The sequence below is a fragment of the Stenella coeruleoalba genome (assembly GCF_951394435.1).
Source record: "Stenella coeruleoalba genome assembly, chromosome: 14".
Classification (NCBI taxonomy): Eukaryota; Metazoa; Chordata; class Mammalia; order Artiodactyla; family Delphinidae; genus Stenella; species Stenella coeruleoalba.
Genome location: NC_137160.1, coordinates 64,461,158 through 64,480,553, shown reverse-complemented (window position 1 = coordinate 64,480,553; position 19,396 = coordinate 64,461,158). Strand labels below are relative to the sequence as shown.

The window sequence follows — 19,396 nt, the reverse complement described above, 5'->3', positions numbered from 1 at the left end:
GAGCCTGCCCTGGGGCCCAAGGGGACGGGAGTACGGCCCCCCACCTGCTTCCTCCCACAGATGAGGGGCAAGGACGTGTGCATAGTTCTGCCCTCCTCTTCTGAAAGGCTGCACGGCCTCCGTTTACTTGATCGGCTCCCACGGGAAGCAAACGGGTTGCGCCTGGTCAAATGGCAGGACTGGGAGAAGCCGGGGCCTACGTGTCTCCTGCACAGGTGCTGACTTAGCGTGGGACCTGTTCCTAGAGGGAAACTCTAGGAACTCGTGAGGCCGAGGGTCAAAAGGTGCCGCCATACCACGGCAGCTGTGCTGGCCAGACAGGCCCAGGCCTGGGCCCCACCCACGGCTCTCCCTCCTGCAGTGGCCAGAGACTCGCAGGCCTGCCGAAAATGACCAGCAGCTCCCAGGATGCCGGGTTCCCTCAACACACCTTTGCCAGCACTTTGCTCTGGCTGGGATCCCCTCCCCACTTCCCCCCTGGCTAACTCCACTGACTGACGGCTGAGCGGGGGCAGGACTGGCTCTGGGGAGCCCCACTGCCATCTCCCCCCTGGCCATGCTTAGCCCACCGCTGCACCCGGCACCCTGCCTATCACGAGCCCCAAGGTCTGGTTCCCTGAGGTGCCCCCCCACCAGCATGGGGTCTGACACCCGCTCAGACCCAGTCAAGGTGAGGTGAAGCCCAGGATGGCTGAGGGAGAGAATGACAAGTGAACAGAAGCTCACACCACTGAGCCATATCTCCGGGGCAGGTTCCCAGATGGGTCCCTGCAGCTGACCCCTGGAGAAACTCCTGCCCAGGAAGGACAGAGCCGTGAGCGCCGCCGCCTCTCCAACGTGCGGCCCACGGCAGGGTGTCCAGGCAGAGCCCCTCTCAGGGCCCTATTCCCGTGGGAGCTGGAGGATGGTCCACGGCACCCTCCCTGCTCCAGCAGCCCTGGGAAGGAAGCCAGAGCCCCTCCAGGCCTGAGCCATTTGGGCAAGAGAGGAGCTTGAGGGCTTCCCTGGTGGTGCAGTGGTTAAGAATCTGCTGCCAATGCAGGGGACACGGGTTCGAGCCCTGGTCCAGGAAGATCCCACATGCTGCGGAGCAACTAAGCCCGTGCGCCACAACTACTGAGCCTGCGCTCTAGAGCCCATGCTCCGCAACAAGAGAAGCCACTGCAACGAGAAGCCCATGCGCTACAACGAATAGTAGCCCCAGCTCGCCGCAACTAGAGAAAGCCCGTGCACAGCAACAAAGACCCATCGCGGCCAATAAATAAATAAGTGTATAAAAAAAAGAAAAAAAAGAGAGGAGCTTGAAACCCTCAGGGCTGAGTCCCCGCAGCCTGCACGCCTGGTCCCCGGGCTCACAGTGGACATGGAGGGCCCGCCCGGGCAGGCTGGGCCCCCGTCCAGACAAAACCAGGGGCCCGAGGCCACCCTCTCCTGTGGCACTAACACCAATGCTGCAGCTCCTACTGGGCGGGCGTGGCTTCTGCAGCAGTTCGGGGAAAGCTGCCACTGGAGAGGACGAGGGACAGCCAGAGTGGCCCAGGCACCCCGCCCCCAGGTGTGATGGCAGTGGCCAGGAGGGTGCCAGGCCCAGCAGTATAAGACCAAGGAAGGGCCCGCCCCACCAAGGCACTTCAGACATCACCGTGGTCCCCACCACAGCCTGCAAGGGGCGGTGACACAAGGCATCTACCTGGTTTTTTTTTCCCCCTGGGGTGAGGGTGCCAAAACGAGCCGAGGCACACGCTGAGAAACGCTCTGGAGGGCACGGTGTCCCTCCCTTCCCCTGCCACAGTGGGCTAGCCTCCCGCCACTGCCAGCCCACTGGGAATTGCCAGGCAATGCCTCAAGGAAGACAATTTCCGGGTGACACTGAGAGGGGTCTGCCTGCCACCTGCCCTGTCACACGGAGGCAGTACCCGCTGCCCGGCTCACCCTCTGGGACTGCTCTCCCCGCCCGGCACTGACGGTCTGGTGCATCACGATCACGGACGTTTCCAGGCAGACAGCTGGCTGAACCTGCTTGCTGTGTAGGTGGGAAGCCTGGGCCAGCAAGGGGCAGCCCGCCCCCAGCCACACTGCTGGACAGCAGCCAGCCCGGAGGCATGGGGCCCCTCCCGCCTCAGCCACTGACTCAGCCTGCTGAGCAGCCCCTCCTCGGGCAGCCAGGACACAGCCACCAGGACAGGTCCAGTTTGCATCCCTTCACACAAGAGTTCAGCAGCAGAGGCCCCCATGCACTCACCCAGAGGGCACGTGTGCAGGCCCCAGGGAGGGCAGGGAGCGCACTGGGACCGAGAAGAATGGGGGCAGCAGTGCGTGAGAGGAAGACTGGCTGCGCTGGGGGGCCTGAAGGACAGGCCAAAGCAGGATCCCAGTGAGCAGGAGCCACGCAGCAGGCAGCCCACAAGGAGAGTCCGGGACAGGGTGCCTCGAGGGAGGGAGGCAGCTCTGGTGCCAGGCGGGGCTGGGGGGCCACGACTCAGGCTTCTTCCTCACTGTGCCCTCCCCCAGACTCCCCTCTCCCAGGCGGCAGGCACTCCATCCTGGCAGGGATGCCGCCTGCTTGGAGAGCCACGGGTGGTGCAGGGGGCGCAGCGGCAGCCTCAGAGCACTCAGAAATGCCAGGACTGTGCTCAGAGCTCACCCGTGTGCCAAAAGGCTCATCTGGAGTGTCCCAGCCGACCCTGCAGCCCATCAGAACGGCTCTGGGCTCCTGGCTGCCAGATGAGGTCACGGAGACAGACTGCAACCACCTGAATAATGCATGGAGCCCCAGACTCTGGGCTGAGTGCTTAATACCAGTTACCAAACCCTCCATGCAGCCCCAAAAGCCGGGCATCCTCCTGCTGCTCTTGAGGAAACCGAGCTGCAGCAGCTGAGCACCACAGCGGGGCAGGCCAGGGGTCCTGGGAGCTGGGGTGGGTTGCCCTACTTGGGGACTCTTAAAGACGTCCCCGAGGGAGCTGACGCTGGGTCAGTGGCATGGTGGGGTACCATCGAACGTGCCATCCACTTACAAGGGGGGCTGTGAAGCAAGGCAAGGCCAGAGCCTGGGCAGAAGGGCCATGAGGTTTTGGCCTCTGGTCACCGCAGCCTCGACAGGTGGTGCCCCAGGGAAGGGACGGACAGCAGATGGCCCCACTGGCATGGAGCACTGCTCCTGGCTGCCAGGCCAAGGGCGTGCTCAGGCCCATGGCTCACGCTGTCTCCAGCACATTGTGGTCTTAGGACAGCTTCTTCCTGGAGGGGCAGGGGCTCCTTTCCCCCCCAGATTCATGATTGGCCGGCCAGTCCACACCTCCCTAACTGCCTCAGTGTGGGCCAGAAGGAGCGCCGGCTCCCTGCACCCCAGGAGGGCTGCCGGCACAGCCTCTTCATCCAACCCGGGGCCAACTCTGAGCCTGGCAGACGGAGGGCAGAGATCCAGACACAGTTCTGGTTCGCACGGCAAACCCAACCACCCTCTGCTGGGCCACCACTCGGGCCATTCTCCACGGCATACTTCAGGGTCGTTCCAGGGCTCCCGGCCCCATGTGTCACCTTCACGGACCCCACCTTTCAGTCAAGGCTCCTCCACTCCAAGGGCCCAGGCAAAGGCTCCCCAGGAAAACAAGGGGCCGGGAAATGCCAGGGCAGGAAAGAAGGCCGAGAGAGGCACGGCCCAGTCGGGCTCCACTCCATCCGAGCCACACTCAGCCCCGGTGCCAGGCTTGTCTGGGAGGGGATGAGGCTCAGGCCATGGGGCCTGGGCGGAGACTCGGATTCGTGCTATGCCCACACCAGCAAGGACAGTCCGTGTGTGTAATCAACCCCGCCCAAGGCTGCCCAGTGACGCTGGGGTGGGACCAGGACACAGGGGCCAGACCCCTTTGTCCCCCACTCTCTGCGCCCTCCCTAAAGGCTCACAAGAAGTCAGCAATATGACCTGTGACTTACAGACGTAGAAGTGGGGGTGCAGAGAATTAGACAGTGACACCAAGTCACTTCAGTCTTCAGCCGGGGCCTTGGAAGCCCTGCCCTCAGAGGGACGGGGGAGCCAGCGCCCTCCCCAGCACCCTGAGGGCCTCAGAGCCTTTGTGAGCAAGTCCCTGGGGCCCTGTTGTGGAAGTCTTCCCGGAATCCTGGGCTCCTCCCGCTGTCCCCTGCTGCCCCACCCACGGGACTCAGATGTGGCCCCTTCCCCACTGTGCTGCCACCGGGGTCGTGCCCAGCCGGGGCACCAGGTGTGGCTCAAACAGAAGGACAGAGGAGAAAGTAACGACAGCTAGGAGCACCCAGAAAGGCCGAGAAGAAGCTGCGCCTAGGAGCCTCAGGCAGGAAGAGAGGAGGGAAAGGCGATAGGGGACCCACAGCAGGCCAGAGGGCGGGAAGAGGTAGAAGCAGGTGGCTGGGCAGGCAACCCAGAAGGGCCTGTGTCTGCTTGGTGCCTTCCCAGGCCCAGCCCAGCCTGAGCAAGGGCTGCCACGGGGTGGTGTCAAGGGCCGACCTAGCTCTCGTGGGCAGCAGCCAGTCCTGAATCCTGTCGCGCGGCCCCCCCAGACTCTGAGCTGCCGCCGGTGGGCAGGCAGGAGGGGCTGAGCCTCTCTTGCTTCCTGGCCCCTCCATGCCCTGAATAGAGCTGGCCTTCTGGGGGGCCACCAGGCAGGCCTGCACACCCTCCACAAAAGGAATGTTCCCGGTCAAGACCACAGACCCTGGTCCCAAGTCCCCACAACCTTGGTGCAGCTCTCGGGCGGCTCTGAGGGAGTTGCCAGCGCTGCATCTGAGCCAAGGCCTGGTCAAGCTGGGGGGGTCTGCGCCCCAGATGGAGCCCCCGCAGGTGCTAGGGAGGCCCCTGGGTCCCCCAGGGCAGCTCAGCCTGGCAACTGCACAGAAAGCCAAGTGCATCCCAGGGACTGGGGGGTCACACGGATGGGTCAGGCACACCCCCAAAGGGGTCCATGCTGGTGGGATAGGCAGACACAGATGGCTGCCATCCAGGGCGAGGGGACAGACGAGAGATTGGAATAAGAAAAAAGGAGCTAAGAGAGCAAGAACTTTGGGGAGGGGGTTGTACAGGAAAAGCCAGGGAGGAAGCCAGAAAGGAGCAGGAACCGGAGGAAGAGGGAGGGGAGCCCCTGCCAAGTGAGGGGAGATGGGCAGCCCCCTAGAGTCGACCTTGTGACCCAAGTGTCCTGAGCAGAAGGTACAGAGGAGCGTGAGTTCTTTCACCTTAATTTTTAACTCAGTAATGGAGCACGCATATTTTCCTGCACCATCAAAAACTTCCCATCACTTAAAAGGACCCCAGTGCGTCACCCTGCAGGTGTACCCTAACTCGCTCGGTCCCCTCCTGGGTGACATTTGGGGTGGAGTCTTCAGGATCATTAGGAAGAATGTCGGCTGAACAGCCTTCCCCACAGAGCTTTTCTCCCTCTGCTCGGGCTGGACCCCTCCCCACAGAGGGGACAATGGTGGGCATGCAGCAGCGGGTGCTGTCCTGGAGGCCGTGCCTGAGCTCCTGATCTAAGATGCGGAGAGCGTCCCACCTGCCCAGGTCCTCCCAGCCCCCACCTGTCCCACGCCCACAGCATGACAGGTGAGCAAGGCCTCCCCACGGCCGCTCAGCCCAACATCTCTGTTCACAGAGAACACGATGCTGTGAGCACCCCAGGGAGAGCCCGCCTCCCGGGCAGAGGGATTCCTGCAGCCCACCCCCTTGGCATGGGTGCAGCAGTGACTCAGCGCTCCGAGCAGGCGAGGCCAGGAGAGCCTGCTGGCATCCCACTCCGAGGAGCAGTGGGCTGGGGACTGTAGGAGCAGGAGGGTGAGAGGGAGCCCCTCAGCAAGAAGGGGTGTCAGGGTAGGAGCTTAGGAGTCTTTTTTCCCAGAGAAGCATAAAAACTTTGTTTCCAGGACAGCTTCGGTGCCGCAGCCCAACCCTGAGCCGAGCAAAGAAAGCGTCGGTATCTTGACTGTGAGGCCTTGAGGTCAAGAGCAGCCCTGGGGAGAATACCGGCGCCCTCCACAGGCTTGGGGAGACACCTGTTACCTGTAAGCCCACGCAAACCTCCCAAGCAGCGAGACCACTCAGAGAAGGGTGGAGAGGGCAGGGCTGCATCTGGTGCCCATGAGTCCCTGGGGCCGACAGTACTCACAGGGCACCTTCCCAGCTTCTCCCACACATGACCCCACTTACACCTCCCCCGGAGAGACTAGTTCCAGGGCACACAGCCAACAGGGAGATGAGCTGGCAGCAGAACTCAGCCTACCCAGCTCTTCCCGCTCCGCCCTGCCTGCCCCCAAGTAGGGTGAACATCACAGACAGGCAGGCCAGCACGGCATCACCTCTCCCACCGCCGGCCCAGATGGCTCCATCACCTCCAGGAACTGCCCTGGTGGAGTCCTGAGGCCTTTGGGGCCAGGACTGCGTTTCCAGGTTGCCAGCTCCCCATCTTCCTGATGCCCTGCAGAGCTAAGGGCCCTGCACCTCCCACAGCAATCGGAGCCACCATCCTGCTCCAGGCCTTCGGTTAAGGGCGCGCCAGGGGCGGGCGAGGTTGAACACGCCTGGGGTCAGGAAGCCCTGCAGCCTCCTCTGCAAAACCATCAGAGCCACCTCTCTGGCCGCAGGGTTGCACAGAGGCCGCCAGGGGCGCCTTGGCCCTGCCCCCAGGAGCCGTCCAAGCTGGGCTGCGAAGGGAAAGGGATTCCCCGCGCCATCCACAGGTAACGAGTCCCCAGCGCAGGCAAGGGCTGGGGAAGCCTACAATTTGCCTGCGGCCGGTGCCCGCCCGTTTCCAGCCTCTTCTGCCAAATGAGATGTCGCACACGGGATCCCCAGAACTGCCAGGCCGTCCGTCCCCTCCCCCTCCGGGGAGAAGCAGAAATGACAAACAACTAAGAGCGCGGAGGCAGCCCACCCGGCAACTCCGCCGGGCCCCCCTCGCCTCCGCGCCGAGCCCCTCCGCCCCCTCCCGCCCACTCTGCGGCGGGGCAGGGTCCCGGCCCAGCCCGGGGCTTGGAGTAGGCCAGGCGCTCGCCAAGCCCCGGCACCATCTTCCCACCCCCGCACGGCAGCTATTTATAGCCGGGGAAGCACCAAGCGGGGTGCCGCTGCCCACCCGCCGGCCGGCTCACCATCCCCGGTAGTGGCCCGCGCAGCTCACGGTCCGCGCCGCCCGCCGCGAAGTTGCTGGGTCGGCGAGCTAGCGGCTTTCGCTTTCACGGGGCCGGCGCAGCGCACACCCCCGCGCGCCCACTTGCGTCCCCGGCGGGTCGGCTGGGCTCGCCCCAGGCTCGCGGGCGGGCTTCTCCCCCGGGTCCCCCCGCCCCGGTCCGCCCGCCGCCCACCTGGCGCTGTGCGGGGACCCGGACGGGGCAGGGGGCGCCGCGACCCCGCCGCCTGCCGACTTCCTCTGCCGCGGCGCCCGGGAAACCGCGGCCCGCGGGCTTCCTGCTGCGCCGGGCGGGCCGGGGGCCAGGCGGGGGGCGGCCGCGTGAGCCGGCCCGGAGGACTGAGCCAAAGCTCGGGAGAGCGCAGAGCCTGCGGGCAGAGGGGAGACACTGTCGCGGCCCGGCCCCCGCCCCGGGCAAGTTCCTACCCGCCGGCTCCGCCGTGGCATCTGTGCAGGGAGCTAGGGCGGGCGCCGGGCCATGGCGCGGAGGCTCGCTCGCTCGCTGGCTCGGAGGGCCGGGGCGGGGCGGCGGGGCCGGACGGGGCGCGGGCGCTCGCTCGCTGTTCGGCCTGGAAGCGGGCCCAGCGGCACGGCTGACTTTGCCGGCAAACACTCGCGGGTTCCGGGCCGGGCCGCTGAGGGTACGGGGGGCACAGCCCTCACCGCGGGAGGCTGTGGGACCTGGCATCCCAGGCCGAGCCGGGTAGGGGCGGCCAGGAGTGCGGAAGGCAGGGCGACAGGGGCCAGCAACGCGCTGGGCTGGGGCTGTCCTCGCCCTGTACAGGGCAGCTCTGTGCGCGGGGCCGCTGGAGTTGTGCCCCGAGGGCCCGGTGCAGGGCAGAGGAGTGGGTGAGTGGGGGATGCCCTTGCTGACCCAGTGGGGCAGTGGGAGCTGGAGTGAAGCCTCTCCCAGGCCCATCCTCAGCGGGGAGGGCAGGACAGGGGCATCATGGCATCCCCTAGGGGGCTTTCCAGCTGGGAGGGGGCTCATTTTCCAGTTGGCTGTGAGGCCCCAAGAGCAGAAGACACTGGGGGGAGGGGTGGGGCTGGGCAGAAGCCAGGCAGGCTCAGGAGCCCCTCAGCCTCGGCATGTGGCAGCCCTGCAGAGGCCTGCGGGTGCCAGGAGCGGGACTGTGCCCCTTCTGAAAGGAGTGGGCTCAGAGGGACGCCCCCGGCACCCACAGCCCCAGCGAGCACACAGCACCTTCCTCTCTGGCTTCCTGTGGAGCCGGCCGCCCTGGAATTATCCACCAGCTCCTGGTTGCTTCTCCTAACCCAGCTGAGGACAGGCCGAGCAAAGACGCAGCCCCCCGGCCAGGCACCAGCCTCCCCACCATCCCTCCCCCACCTCAGCACCACGAGGGCCCGGCTCTTTCCTCCCTCCCCAAACACCCAGATGCCTCAGATCCACCAGGTCCCTATCCTGGTGACACTTGTCCTGGTGACATCTCCCCAAGCCAGATAGTTTCCACCTGTCCTGCCCCGGCTGGCTCCTGCCCACCAGCTTTCCCAGGCTTGCCACGTGCCCCCAGTCCAATCGGCCCAAGGCCAACCTTTGGCCAGGGGGCTGTGCACTCCCTGCCTGCCCTCCCTCCGGGGGGCGCAGAGGCAGTGGCTCACACTCCCTGGAGGATCAGGACTCTCTGTCTGGCCCTGGGCTCCCAGAGGCCACACAGCTGCAGGGAGACAGGCCACCTTGAGGCTATGCCCACTGGGCTGGGTCTCAGGCGAGGAGTGCTCCCGCCGCACGTCCTCAAGTCACAACAGCTGTTCACTGTCCACACTCATGTCGTCATGACACCCACACGTGGGGACAGGTTCAGAGTCACACAGCAGGAAGCCTAGTATGGCTGAGAGCCATCCCCAGGCCTGGCCGGCTCCAGAAGAGGTGGGGACACTCCCCCCAGCTGTCCCCAGGGCTAGAGCAGACATGGGACGCTCATGCCCTGCACAGGTCGAGTCAGACCCAGGGAGGCTGAAGATGTGTGTGGGCATCACATCTGGGCCAGAAAGAAACGGTGTGTGTGGAACGGGTAGTTCTCTGGAAACAGGCCCCTGTGTGCAGGAGGCCTCCCACACAGCTTGGAAGCAGCGGGTGGGGGCAGCCCGGGGCTCAGGGTCTTGCTGTCACAGCAGGAGGGAGGCCATGGTGGGCGAGGGGAGCTCAGGGGCTCTGGGGAGATGCCCCGGGCGAATGCTGGCACCTGAGGGCTCCACCTCCTTGGCCTGCTCCAGCACCACAAGGCACCCTGCACCCCAGCCCTCTCCAGAGCCCCAAGAGATGGGCATCACCGTCTCTAGCTGCCAGGCCGCAGAACAAGGAAGTGGGGACCACCCTCCCTGACCCCCCAGGGGGAAACACTTCTGTGCACATGGGGATCCCCCCCGGGGCTTCATGCAACAGCACTGTGATAGCTGTGGGACTGGTGGGCCTGAGAACTTCTGGGGCCTGAGAAAACCTTGTGCCCCACCTGGCACTTGTCAGCACCCTATGCAGGTCCTAATCGCCCACAAAGCACTTGGACGTGCAGGACACAGGCCTCTGACTACTGCCCTGGAGAAACAGCTGCTCCCCACCTCAGGGCCACCCTGAGGGCCTAAGAGGGTGGGAGCTCCTGCACCACTATGCCACCCTCGGGGCCACCCTGACCTTGCTCCCCCACGGCCAGCAGGAGCCCCTGTGAGCAGGGAGGGGCTGGTCTAACCTGTGAGCTGGCTGTTCGGGGTTAATCCTGGCGGGGGGGGGGGCAGGTGTCCCTGGCCACCTTGCCTGGGTGCTGAAGGATGTGCTCCAGCCTGCCCCTGGAGTCACCCTTGTCACTGGCCTAGTCACAGCGAGCGCCCCAGGACTGCCTGAGCCTGGCAGGCTCCTGGGAGGAGGACTGATGCAGAGGGGGGTGCACGGCCCTGGGCTGAAGACAGGCCCAGCACCTGAGAAGCCCCTTGACCTCAGGGCAGGATAAGCCCCACTCTATCAGGGTGCCCCGCTGCCTCTCCAAGGGATACCTAACCTTAATCCCCCAGAGCAAACTTCAACAATCGATCATAAGAAGAAAACAAACATCTGAGGACATCACCTGATCCCCACGGGGGCTTCGCCTGACAGACCCCTCTCCCCACTCTAGCCCCAGGACCTGTGGGTGACCAAGAAGACAAGGAAGATGGTGGCAAGGGCAAGAGGTAATTGGCCCTGAGAGCCACCTCCCCCTGCCTTGGACCTTACTCGTTGACCTCTTCCAGATGGGGGACTGGGGGCCAGCAGGGGGAAGAGGTGGCCAGGGCTGAGCTGGGGAAGGAAACGGCCCACACACAGGCCCCTTCCTGCCCTCGGCTCAGAGCCCAGGCCTTCCCCACATGGCCCTCACCCCGGGCAGCCTCACTGCCTACAGGACCCTGTCTTTCTTCTCTTCAGCCCTAAGGGAGAGGTTCTGGTCCAGCCCCGGTCAAGGGCCAGCCCTGGGAAGTCCTGACCTTCACATCCCCAGCCACCATCCACCCAGTACCCCTGGGCGGCCAGCGGGGAGGTAGGCAGGCCGGGGCTGCACCCGTGTCCACGCTGGGAAGTCGGGCGGCCAGCTTTCCTCTCGCGGCCCCCACCTGACTATCCCCGTTCATTCTCTGCTCTGCCACCATCTCTTAGGTGAAGCACTTGCACACCCGTCGGGGCTGCAGAGGGGGAGCTGTGAGCCCGGGAGCCCAGGGATGGCCGCCAAAGCCAGAAGGAGCCAGAGAAGGTGAGACTGGACAACTCCAGCCTTGTCTGTGTGAGTAGTCCCTGGCCTGAAGGTGGTCCAGACTGTCTCAAGGCGTCCGTGTTGAGTGAGGAGCAGCAGAGGACAAACAGTAGCCTTGGGGTAGAGGCTGTCATCCCTATGCAAGTGGAAAGGAAGACTCCAAGGCCAAGAGGCGTGTGGTGGACCGGGGAGTGGAAGCCAGACTAACGGACCAACGTGTGCAAGAGCCCAGGCCTGCACCCGGGGCGGCATGCAGAGCGTGTGGCGGGCCTGCTCACACCTCTCTGGCCACCTTCCTCTACGCGGGCAGCATAGCCCCCTCGAGTGGCCACACCCTCCCTGGAACCACGCACCTGTGCTTTGCGTCACACGCCCCAGGCCTGCACCCCCAGCAGAGGTGGCTCCTGGCCCTGCAAAGCCAAGACCCAGACCTAGAGCTAGCTGCTGGCCAAAGTGCCACCGGCTGCGCTGCCCACGGGACCACGTGGCCCAGTGGCCTCTCACGGCCACCCTTCTCAAGACCTGACCCAACGCAGACCTGCAGGCTGCTCCTGGTTCCTTTCCACCAGCCGTTACCCCAGCCCCCACCTTGACCTAACCCCAGTCTTCCCCAGGCTAAGTCCAACGCTGCCTTTTAGGTAGCAAGACTGCTTCTTAGAGTTAACAGTCCAAATTCTCAGCACTGGAGCTTTGAGCTGCCAGCTGGTCTGGAGGTGCAGGCCTCCCCGCTGTGGGATGCTGGCTCTGTGTGTCGTGTGCCTGAGCAATCTCTCTGCCGGTAGCGTGCCAGCCTCACAGGCCCACGGCAGCCAGCTTCCTCTCCTTTCCCTGACGGCTGAGAAAGCAGCTCGCCTTCCACCCCGGGCACACAGACCCCAGCTGCAGCCCCATCTCATTCTCACTAGAGCCTCTGGCGCTCAAAAGCGGCTCAGACTATGCTCTGCAGCTGCAAAGTATCGCTGATGTCACTGAGTCCAGCTGTTTTGCCTGTTTGACCCATGAGTGAGGACACAGGTGGGGAACAAGGACCTGCCCAGGGAAACAAAGAGGGCCGGGCGCAAGGACCCTTGTCCCTCGGTCCGGGGCAGCATCCACCTCAGCAGACAGCTGTGCCCATGCCACGCTCAGCTCTGCGGGGATGAGCACACGAGCATGCATGCACCTCCACAGTGCCTGACCTGCAGGGCCTGCCCAAGGCCCCAGTCACCATGGGGCGGAGCCAGGGTCTCGGTCATGGATGCCAGGGCTGTTGTGCGCAGGCACTGACACAGCCGTGGCCCATGTCAGCTTGGCTGACCTGGCAATTCCAGCCCAGCTGGGGGCTCAGGAGCGGAGCTGGCCTCAGAGGGAGAGAAACAAGGTTGGGGTGGGGGACAGAGCAGCTTCAGGAAGAAGAGGCAGGCCTGTGGGCTGGATGCTGTTGGACAGGGATCTCCCCACATGGCGGCAGGGGTGGGGGTGGCTGGGACGATCAGGGACAGCCAGTGGGACCACGTGGAGGGCAAGGGGTGCCTAGTGTGTACAGTGGGGCTGCACGTGGCCTCATGGAGAGAGGGACTGCCAGGGGTCTGGGGAATGGGCAGCGAGGAGAAGAGACACCAGCAGGCTTTGATGCCTCTCGGGGTGATCTGGGACTTGGCATGTGTTTGATGGGGCCCAAGAGAGCCTCCTCAGAGCAAGAGGGTGCTAACACTTGGCTCCTTTGAGCCCGCCCCACGTCAGGGTTGGAAATGAGAGCTACCGTCCAGGCTTCTAGAATAGCCCAGTCTTTGGAGGCTGCTGAGCTGCTTCCGTTTCATCTCAGGAGGGGAGCCCGCATCCTAGAAAAGCCATGTCTGATGTGCACATGGAGAAAACTAGGACAACCCATCCACCATCTGACCCCTGGCTCCTAATGAGTGGCCTTTATGGACCCGGGGGCATCTGTGCTGAGTAAGTGGAGCCAGGTTCAGGCCACAAGTGGTGGCAGTGGCCGTGGCCTGTGCCAGGTGTCTTCCCTGGATGACCAGCACAGGATCCTCATGCAGGGAGGGGCTGAGCTGAAGGGGTGGCGGGGGTCAGGCACTGACCACAGACAAAGCCGACATCCCAGGCAGAGCTGGTGCCTCCACTGGCGTTCAGGTCCCAAGCAGGCTTACAACCCGCCACCTCCCCCAAACCCTTCACACTCGTGTAGAACATCAGAAGGGGAACAAACTCGTCCAGGCGTGTCCTGCAGAGCAGGGCTCTGTCCCCAACCTGAGGGGTGCCCCGAACCAGAAGAACAAATGTGAGATGTTACAAGCGCAGCATTCCTCCCCTCTCTAGAGCGCCGTGCAGCCTCTGCTGTGGCCTGGGGGCCTCCCACTGAGCTGTGAGGAACAAGGACGAGGACCGGCCCCTGGGAGCAGGGCCCCCACACCTGCCGGACGCTCGTGCTGGCAGGTGGCGGAACTTGCAGAGGCCTGAGTTCACGACCCAAGCCAAGCAGCGTCGCAGCACATATCCAATCACTCTCTGGCTAGAGTGCACCCTCCCCCGGACGTACCTCTGGATGACCATGGACGTGGGCAGCCCTGGGGACAGCCAGCCCTGCCCTCTCCAGCACCACCTGCCCCACCCAGTGCGGACCCTCATGTGCCATTTGGCCTCTCTCTGTTCCCTCTCCTGGACCACCTTCTCCCTGGTCTGTCCGGCCACCTTGCCCCCTTCCCCTTGCTGTAGCTGGCCGACCCCCTCTCCTGCACCCTCGGCACACGCAGGGTGCCGGGTGCACTGCTCACACCCGGCCCCGAGGAAAGGGGGCTGAGGCAGGGGCTCCCGCAGGTCGAGCCCTCCCTCCGAGAGCTCGCTGCGCCCGAGCACCACCATCTCCTCCTCTTGGGTTTCCCGTGGTGCCCCTGCTGCAGGGCCGGCTTCATTGCCCACCCAAGAGGGGCCTGGAGCCCAGGGTTCCCCACCCCTCCTCTGAGTAGGGCCAGGCGGGTCCCTCTCTGGAAATAAAGCCCAGCACTGAGCCGCTGGGGCTGGGGCGGCCTCCCCTGCAGCCCGGATCGGGCCCTTGCTCGTCTGTCCTAAGCAAATTTGCCAGTGTCCCCACATGGGGAGCTGCGGGGTGGGTGTGACAGGACGTTATCTGAGAGTCAGTGCCACCCTGGCGAGGGGCTGGGCTTCCTGGGGAAGCTCCACCTGCTTTGGCATACCCTAATTTTAGACTTCTTATACCTAATTAGAGATCAACGTTTCAAAATTTGTTTTTAATCAACCAAATTCCTGCACATCCTTCCCAACTGGCCCCGAGCCACCTCGCATCCTTCCCACACGGACCCCAGTGAGCCTGTGTGCTCTTTTCCACGAAGTCCCTTCCCCCAGCTGCCTCCTCCTCCTTCCGGGGCCTTCCTGGACCCTCTCCTGGACACAGTGGCCCCGGGGCACATGTGGTAATGGTCTCCCGTGATCCTCGATAACCCCGTGAGGTGGGTCTGGTCAGCCCCAGTTTACAGATGAAGAAACTAAGTCTTACCAATACTGAGCAGCTCGCCCAAAGCCACCAGCTATGGGTGGGGCCAGGCATGGTGCAGGGCCTGAGGCTGGCCAGGAGCAGAATTGAGGGTGAGGGCGTGGGCGGCCTTTGAGTGGCCTCACCCTGGCCTGTGAGGGAGTACATGCTCTGCCCCCAGAGGCACGTGGTGGCCACAGCCCATCACCATGGAAACCAGGCCGGGGCCCCTGGAGCCCTCAGCTCTGGTTTGGATTTCAAACCCAATGCCGCTTTCTCAGAAGCAACTTGGTCAAACTTTCCAAATAGGAAAAGTGGAAGGAAAAAGAGAGAGAGAGAAATTCCCAGCCTGAAGCCACCCCAGAAAGACGGCCTGGGCCCTGAGCTGGGGAAGCCCTGTCTGGGTGGGCTGTGTGGTGGCAGGGCAGAGACCCCGTAGCCTCCCCAGGGCTCATGCCCCTCCTCTGGGGAGCAGGCGGTGGTGGTGCAGCCGAAGCAGGTGGGCCCGGCCCTTCCTGTCTCTGCGGGAGCAGCTGCCCTTTTGTGTTTCCCAGTGGGGTGTGTGAGAAAGGGCTCTTTTGGAAAAAGGGTTGGAAAACCACTGACCTCATCCAGCTGGCCTGCCTTTGGAGATGGGGAAACTGAGGTCAGGGTCGGGACCAGGAAGTCAAAAGCAGGGCTAAACCCCGAAGGTAGGGCAGCATGGCTACGCCCAGAGCAGGCGCACCGGAAGATCTGTGGGTCGGGCCCCATGTGGACGGGGCGCTGGGGCATCCACACTCCAGCCCCCTGCAGCAGCCCCGGCTCCACGCCATGGGGGTGCCGCCCAGCCCTGTGCTCGGGCTCCTGGGCCAGCGCCCATCGCCACAGGAAGGCCGTCCTCCCTTGGGGCTTCCACTCCAGCTCAGGATGACTCTGAGCTCCCCAGGGCACACCTGGGGAGCCCGCAAGGAAGGGGAGGCGAATGAGCAGCAGCCACAGGCACGGTGCCCTGAGGGGACGGGGGACAGGCAAAGGCCACCAGATACACTCTGCCCTCCCCTATGCCCCCAGCCATTGCCAGACCCCTTAGGGACCCTCAGCTGCGCTCCACCCTGCCCCTCCCACCCCCAGAACCCTCTGTGGGGGGGATGCTCCTGCCCACTGCTTTCACTGTCGAGACAGGTGTTTGGAGACGTGATGGCAAGGCAGTCACGCACTCTGGCAGGGGTGGGCCCGGAATGGCCATGTCCTGATTGCACCAGGCTGCTCCCTGGGGCCCAGTGTGTGGCTTGTGGCCATCTTGACACTGTTGGGACCACAGGGCTCTCGAGTGCCAAGCGCTGGACGTTCACATCCCCCATCTCACAAATGAGGACGTTGGGTCTGTGCAGTCACAGGGCACCTGACTCGGTCAGAGGTGCGCCGGCCCACGGGGGCGGCCCCCCGGCAAAAGCAGCAAGCCTTGGCTCAGCCGCAGCCCCCACACTCCCTGGCTCTGTGGCTCAGGGCTTGTGGTCTTCAGAGTCCCTCCTGCTGGGCTGGGGTGGGGCCAGCTAATCAGGGCCAGGCAAGCAGGATGATGCCCAGGGTTGGGGTGGGCTTGAACCTCCACTCCTGCCGGGCTGGGCGCAGGCTGGGTGGGGAGGGCGGTGGGCAGGAGGTGAGAAGCATCCGAGCTCTGCTCCCTGCGGGCTGCGCGATGCTGGGCCTCAGTTTGCTCACCGTGAGATGGGAATCATGGGGCCGCAGGGAGGAGGAAATGTCTGCTGTCCCCGAGCTCCTCTGTGCCCCATGGAAGCAAGCCCTGTTGCCTCCCTTCCATGGCAGAGGCCTGCTCCCTGACATTGTTTCCCACCTCAGCCCAGGGGCCAGGCCACAGCCACTGCCCTCCCACAGGCCGGGAGCCACAGGGAGGGCCTGCATCCGGAGTGAGCCCCAGCACTCCATGGGCCAAGAGGACTAAGCAGAGACTGGCATAGCCAAGCATCCTCCTTCCCAAAGGACAGGTTCCTGCAGTGACTCTGCCACAGCCGAGGCCTCGGGGAGCCCCCTTCCTCCTGGCCCTGCCCCGCTGGGTCCTGCTCCTGCGGCCTCAGGAAACACAGCCCTCCCTCGGCCCTCTCCCACGGCTCCCTGCGGCTCCCTGCCATCCGTGGTCTGAGCCGCTGCCTGCCCTGCTCCACTTTCCAAACCCTCAAGAGGGCCCTGGGCCTCCTCCGGAAGCTGCCCCCCTGCCGCCCTCCAGACGGAGCCTGCCTGGGGCAGTGTCCCAGGGGGATGAAGCTGAGCCTGATACGTGCCTGCCTCAGAAAGACTCAGCGGAGACACTGATTCCAGGAGCAAGCCTCTGAGAAATAACTTGCAGTGGGAAAAGCAGTGCACACTGGAAAATGTTCTTCTCTCAGGAATGTTGCACAGCAAGCTCCTGACCATTCTGGATGCGGATACAAACACTGCTGTCCCGGGGCTGGCCAGAAACTCTGGGGTGGAGGCTGCCCGCAGGATGTGGGACCCGGGGCAAGTCCCGTGCCCCACTGGGGGACCATCATGGTGGGGTGCCGCCTTCTGCCAGGGCATCCTGGCATGGCCACCGCGGTGAGCCCACACCTGGACACAGAAACTGTCCCCAAGGGCCTGGCAAAAATGCACGTGGGGGCAGCCCGTCCAGAGGCTGATTATGTCTGATTGGTTTTTAAAGTCTAGCTGTGAATGGGGGTGGCTTGGCTCGGGCAGGGATTTATGACCGCTGTGGTCCTGTCAGGGTGGGGCCGGGGCATCCTACAGAAGGGAAGGCCTTGGGCACCTGCTCCAGGCTGAACCGGGCCCAGTGGGCTGGAGGCTGTGAAGTCCCATGAAGCTTGCAGAGCCGAGGACACGGGAAGGAAGGAGAGCTCAGGGTGATGCTAAGAAGTCACAAGCTTGCTAACCGTTTAAAGACTCTTAAAAACTGGGCCTTTTCCCTTGGAGAACTTGAAGTGATTCTTTTGTTTACTTTGCTTTTGCAACCGGCCCATCAATCAACTCAATAAAGCTAAAAATAGCGCCACAGCAGCAATTCCTACTACAGCCCAGTGTTCGATTTCCTTAATTTAAACTTTTCCCTTCTTTTCTGTTCTCTAATTCCCACTGACGTGACTGGGTGTCCTTTACCCTGACGTCAGGACGGTGTTGTGCACGGCCTCAGTGATCTCAGCGAGGATGGGGCAGGCGGTGACCTGCCACGGTCCCCCTCCATCGAGAGTGGGGACAGGAACAGAGGACCGGGAGGGGTGTCCACTGGTGACAAGGAATCCCAGTTTCTTCTGGGAATCAGTCGACACCAGCACGTGGAACTGAACCATCCTCAGGTAAATGGTAGGACGATGAACTGTGGGCCTGCAGGGGCGCCCTGTGTCCCACTCGCCCACGCAGACCCAGGGCCCACCCCTGGGCCCACCTCCACCTGCGCCCTCACACTCTCTGTCCCTATGGCCCTGCCTGTCACCCTGTCGGTCCAGGAAGGTGCGCTGGGCCCGTCCTTGCCTGTCTCTGGGGTCCGTCCACTGGCTGTGTTCCCATGGCCCTGACTTGTTTCAGAATGTCTGGATCCCAGCTCAGGCGCCCACTTGCAGTGTGGCTGGGCCTCAGTTTCCTCCTTTGTAAGGCAGGGATGATGGCACGACCAACACCTTGTGGGTTCTAAGGATGCAACGCGCTGCTGTGAGCGGTGATGCGTTGCTGTGAGTGGTGGCCGCCCAGAGGAGTGGAGGCCAGCAGCGCACCTGGCCCTGTCCCAGCCCGGCCGCTCCAGCACGCCTGCGTCAGCTGGTGTCACGTCTGCCCCCTGCCAGCCCCTCTGCCCTGCGAGGACCTGGCCCGTCCCTGCGGGCACGGGGTCACCCCACGGCTCCCACTGCTCTGTGGTGCAGGCACCCCCACGCCACCTCCTCTGCCTCTCTCGACCTCCTGCTCACCCTCAGGTTACGGGCTCTGACCTCCAAGAGTGGTGGGGCTTTATTCAGGCCTGAGGGTCTCAAAAAGCATGTGTGCAAAAGTGATGGCAAACCCACTGCGAGCTCTGGGCTCCCCCAGCTGTTGTTCACCTAGTCGCCTCCCCCAGAGACCTGGTGCCCCTCAAGAGTGGGCCTCACTCATGGCATGATGGAAGGTAATCAAGGGCCGTGCACAGAGTGCTTCGCCACCAGGAGGTCTCAGAGAAAGGGAGGGGCGAGGGTCCTCCCCCCCATCCCAGGAGGGGGCAGAGGCGCAGGATACAAGCGGCCACACTCACCTCCACCACACTCACCTCCCCGACACCCACACTCTCTAGAGCCCAGATGTGGCTGCTGAACTCCGAATGGCACAGCTGCTAAGGGAGCAGGCCTTGGAGTGGGACCCACCTGGATTTAAATCCCAGCCTGGCCACTTGTTAGCTGTGTGACCTTGGGCTACTCCCTGGGCCCTGCACCTCATTCAAAGGGGGTATAACAGAACCAGCCTTCCCAGGGCCCTGGCCGCTGTCACGGCTGCTGGCAGCTACTGTGCAGAGGCCCACTTGACATTCTCTCCCAGGACCCACAGCAGCCAAGGCAGCCAGGGAGGGGCTGTGAACAGGGCCCGGAAACAGGGCCACAAGCTCTGCTGTCCAGCCTGGTGGACAGAGACTAGAAAAGGGCTTTTGGTTTTAACAGCCTAAAATGCCCACTGGTATCAACCTCCCCTTCTGTACACGGGGACAATAGCAGTGCCTGAGCACCACAGACGTGCTGTGGGGACCAGAGTGAGCGCCTGTAAATGGCGCCAGTCCTGCCACTGCCCCCTGTCCAAGACCGGGCCAGACCAGGCACAGATGCTCTGGCCTCCCTCTGTCGCTGTGCTGTGCCTCGGGAGCCCCAGCAGGGTGGGCCTGGGGGTCTACACAGAGAGGTGGCCGGGCCCAGCCAGCCAGTCGCTTGAGGCCATGTCCACATGGCCCCGCTGCCCAGGGGAGGCCCTGGTCTACACCGTGCCCACTACTGACCCCGGCCCCCCATCAACCTGGCACGCGGCCTCACCTCCCAGCGCAG

General features: G+C 63.9%; 1 protein-coding gene across 6 annotated transcripts in view; it reads right to left on the bottom strand.

The window, feature by feature from the left end:
- The window catches only part of CABIN1 (calcineurin binding protein 1), a 98,207-nt gene that overhangs the window by 12,300 nt on the left and 66,511 nt on the right, over positions 1 to 19,396 (bottom strand). The gene's annotated exons all lie outside the window — the stretch shown is intronic.